Here is a 5,101-nt window from a genome sequence, read left to right on the forward strand (position 1 = left end):
TCTCATTTGTATGTACTACTATCCCAGATCGCCACTGCAGGAATTCCCACAAGGCACAGTATAGGCAGTGCTCAGTTAATGAGCAGTTAGTCAGTACTATTTTGGTGTTGTTATTCATTGTGCAGCCCCAGGCCTGATTTACTCACAAATTCTGCTTTCCATGTAGAACTGTTCCCTGATGAGCTCCTCTGTGGTGCTCATCATAGGTTGCTTCACAAAGTATCTCCACAGTATCCTGGAGGAATATGAGGGTGGAACTATTTACATCTTACAGTGGGAAGCAGAGGCAGAGCCTGGACAGATTGTGGGTACCTGCTGCTCCAGAGTTAGCTCTTTCAGCATCTCACTCAATGTTCCCACTTGCTCAGCCATCAGCTCTGAGTCCTCAGCCCTACAAACTGGAATGCCTTTTGCACATCAAACAGAAAGAAACTACAGGGAAAAAAGTAACATGAAAGATTTAGCTTCATGATTTTCCTGGTCTTGTCAGTTCTCCCAGGCAGCAATGACCCTTAGCCTTGTAACCCCTATCTTGTGATCCCACCTCACTGACCTCGCACTTGCTGCAACAAATGAAGCAGCCACCTGGTGCTTTCTCCAGCAGAGCACATCCATCCTAGGGTAAGGTAAGCACCATGATGGGAAAATAGCAAGCGGTCATGTAAATTTTTAAAAATGTAATATAGCCTGAATATTTTCTATCCAGTGATAGATAATGAAATGATAAAAAATGTTGTGGCAAATTTGCTTTGCAATCCCCCAACATCTTATCTCTTTACCAGGCATGTGATTAAAAAGTGTATTTGCTGTTGTAGGTCTCTGTAGGACTTCCTGCAAAACTTATCCTCTTCTGTACATGCATCCTGAAGTCTTTGTGCCACTTGTTAAAAATAACTGTATTCTAGCTGCACATGAAGTAGCTAACCCCACCAGCTGGCTGCTGCCTGATTATGGGATATTTGATGTTCCACATCTCTGCAAGACATTCCTGTTTGCTCTCTGAGATGTGCTTGTCAAGATTTAGCTGCTGCCATATGGGTAGTTTTTGAGTCCATTTCTACTTTTGATTGTCATGAAGATGTCAAGGAGTCAACTTAGACTGTAAAATTTATTATTGCTATATTGGTAAGTTTGGATAACTGTGACCTAATTCAGCAAAAGTTAAAGCTACTCCTCCAAACAGACAAGAAGATGCAAAAACTTAATTAAAATAATAAAAGGCTCAGCAAAATAATACACAAATAATTTTAAACAAAACTTACTTAGCTGGAAGTTAATTCATAAAATGTTAAGTGGAAAAATGAAGAAGGTTATACTGTGTACTACTAAAAAGCATTTAAAGAATAATGCAGTTCATCAGACACAGTCAGTATGGGTTCTCAAAAGGCAAGTTCTGTTTAACTGATTTGATCTGCTTCTGTGCTAAGGTCGCTGCCTGCTGGATGAAGGGGGAAGGAGGTGGATGTAGTTTTTCTGGATTTTAGTGAGGCTTTTGATACTGTCTCTCACAGCACCCTTCTGGACAAGTTGTCTGACAGTGGGATGAGCAGGTTCATGATGAACCTGATGGGTGAAGGGCAGGCAGAGCTCAAAGGGCTGCAGTGAAAGGGACCACATCTGGCTAGTGAGCAGGGAAGTTTCTCAGGGCTCACATCTAGAGCCAGTGTATTTATCAACAACCTGGATGCAGGAGCTGAGCACACCATTAACAGGTCTGCTGGTGACACCAAACTGGGAGGTGCTGTTGACTCTGTAGGAGGCTTTACAGAAGAATCTAGATAGATTGGAACACTGGGTAGTGATTAATGGGATGAAATTTAACAAGTGAAATGTCAGATCCTGCACCTGGCCTGGAGTAACACTAGGCACTCCCAAGTGCCTCCCAAGAGGAATCTGAGAACTCCTCTGCATCTGCACTTCATTGGATCAGAAAGCTGAAAAGGGAAGCAGTAAGACATTTCTTCTGTTTACAAAGATAAGCAAAATCTATGCCTTGTAAAGACCCTAAGCAAGGTAAGGAAAGGATTGATAAATCCTCAATTTGGACAGTGAATCTGTTTAGATTATGAGCACAGGAAAAAGAATAAAACACATACTTGGGATGCAAATTTACAACCCTTTAAACTAATAAAGCCCTTCATGCCCTGATCTGTAATCTCTTTTAATATTTTTTTCTTTAAAAAACTTGAGGCATAAAGATTTTGTGAAAAGTAATATATCAGTGTTACTGCTACCTGGGGAGAAAGTTAAGTCCCAACCCCCTAAAAGGGAGTCTCTCATGAGACCTTCCTCTGCTTTCAGATGGAGAGCGCAGAGATCAGCAAAACACAACTCCCTGGGGATGAACTCTGCTAAAATATACACAGCTCCACACTGATTCTCGCTCCTCTATTCTGCTGCTGCTGTCCTAAAAATATCACAGCTGTCCACTCGGGGCTACAATTAGGCAAACAAACATTAAAAAACCCTGAATGCTATGGACTGGCTAGCTTTGGTACATGAGTGCAGCTCTGATATCCATCATGTCTTCTCTGTGTCAGACAGGAGATGCTTGTCCAGAGGGACTCTGCAGATTTAACAGATGCATCTTAAGTTTGCAAGCAGCCTGGGGAATAAAATTTCTGTCTCTTCTGTCTCCAGCTCTTGTGCCCAACACGTTGTGCCTGTACTACAGTTTGTGTGCCAGAGGTACCCTCTGAGCCTGTGCTATAGAAGAGTAAATCTGCTCAGAAAGAGCAAAATGAAAATGGTGTATTTTTAGAGAGAGTTCTCATAACCCAAATCAAAACATAACCAAACTCAGCTTTTTTCAGTTTTTCAGAAAAGTAATTTAACATTATCTAGAAGTTATATTCCAGATCAATTTTTCTTTTCATAGTATACATATTCATGATTCTTAAATCTTGGAAAAAGTCTGATTTTTATATGGGCAATTTTAAAAAAGCATGCTTAAAACTCAGTACCTTGAAGCCATGTTTAGACACTCCAATATCAGCTTGCTTTGCCAAAATGCTAGTCCTCATAAAAGCCCTCAAGAATGCAAATTGAAACTTCTTTACTTATGGGAACTTCTGGAAATTGGGTTAATGGTTGGGTCAAGTCACCTCATGATTTACATACAGGTGCACACTGTATCATATAGATTGTGATGAAATTGGGAGGCTTAGGTAAAATCTTTGGCTTTAAAAATATTGTAGAGATGCAACAGAAAAATGGAATAGGAAAGGCCAATCCTCTACAACTAAACTGTGTAAGTAACCATTTCCTACCTGACTAACAAAAATGTGTATGTATAATCCTTTCGACCTGGATATCCTGTTTATATAATATGGAGAAACAGGTTTCTCCTGCTTTGTATGTAATACAGTTAAGAACCCTGAAGGTCCATAGGGAAATGCCATAGGGAAAATAAGATATTAAAGGATTGGGTGCTCTGTTTTGCCTGCAAAGAAATAATCACTCCCAGGTATGTTTATAAGATCAATCCCCATCAGATCACGTGGCATGGGGGGAAGAACATGTCATATTGGGTACAAGGAATGCAGCCAAATATAAATAAATATTAATAGATGGACCAGTTTTTATTTCTGCAGCTGAACATGCTGAAAGGCAAGTCAAATGTAAATAGTGATTAATCATAGCATTTTTGTGTAAATTCTTCCCCTAGTACTACTATTTGCTGACAAGTACTCAGTTGCATCTTAAATATGTTTTAAGTATGCAGCAAACTAAAACTGATGTATTTCCAACACATTTTCCTTCTGCTTGTAAAGCAGAATATATATAAAGGCCAAAATCATTGGTTTGCCTTCTATCTCACTCCACTTGATGAAAAATTAATCTTAACTAAGCAGTTTGAAAGGACTGTAGGCATTTTCCAACCACTTTTCATGGCTTGGGTATTAAAAAAAATAGTCTTCTTTTTGTAAAAAAATTATTTCCAATCTACTTCATACAGATCAGTTTCTGTTGCTAATTAAATGTGTTTCTAATAGACTAGCATCAGCAGTCATTCATTTAGGCCTTACAGCTATTACACACAATCTTCTACCTTATACATTAACAAGAGGCAAAAAGCAGAAAATTATGTACAAAAAGTTTCACCTTAACTTGAGGAAGAAATTATTTACTGTGCACGTGACCGCACACTGGAACAGATTTTCTGGAGAGGTCGTGAAGTCTCCCTCACTGGAGATGTTCAAGAACCATCTGGACACAACCCTGTGCCAGATTGACCTAGGATGCTCTAGGATGACCCTGCCTGAGCAGGGAGGTTGATCCCCAGTGGTCCCTCCAACCTGCCCTGTTCTGTTAATCTCCGATTCTGAGAAGCCTTTGCTTATTTATCCACATCACTTTTCCAGGTAGATTTATCCTGGGTCAGTCTGAGGAAACAAATTTCTCCTTGCTACCTGTGTGCAGGAGACCAGACACAAGTAAATTCTCAAGGTGCTGATAATATTGTGTGTGCTGTCCTTCGTATTTAGACCCTTCCAGCCAGGACAGAGCTCTGCAGTCAGTCCTCAGGCACCCAATTTCTCAGAGTGGTGGCTGAAGGTAACAGGTGAAGCCGATCTCGGATTATTGACATTTCATAACCAATTTAAGGATTCCTGGCAGTGATCCAGCCGCAGTTAAGGACACTTTGATTGTCTAACACCACCCCACCCCCGGAATTTCAGCAAAGAACAGGTTACTTGCTGCAATAAAATATTCCACTATGAGTTTGCGAGCGCCGCAGCAGGTCTTTGCCAAGGCGAAGCGCTCACTCCTCTTTATTGAATAAGTAAAGGATTATTCTGGAAAGCTATTTTGTTCCTAACGAGACGACTTTTGAGAAGGGGCATTCAGCGGATTATCGAATAGCGATTACCCGGGGAGGGTTTCCCCCGCAGCCGGTGCCGCGGCCGGGGGCAGCCGGGCGCTCTCGGAGAGTCGCACTCCGTGAGGGGAACGCGCCGCTGCCGCCGACCCCTCTCCCGCGCCCCCCGCCATGTGAGACGCGCGGAGCCGCCGCGCTCCCTCGGCGCCCCGCGGCATTGTGGGGGCTGTAGGCGGCCGCCACCGCCGCCCGCGCCGCCGCCGCCCGCCCGGGCCGGGG

The sequence above is a fragment of the Pyrgilauda ruficollis genome, unplaced genomic scaffold (assembly GCF_017590135.1).
Source record: "Pyrgilauda ruficollis isolate IOZ18807 unplaced genomic scaffold, ASM1759013v1 scaffold70, whole genome shotgun sequence".
NCBI classification, from domain to species: domain Eukaryota; kingdom Metazoa; phylum Chordata; class Aves; order Passeriformes; family Passeridae; genus Pyrgilauda; species Pyrgilauda ruficollis.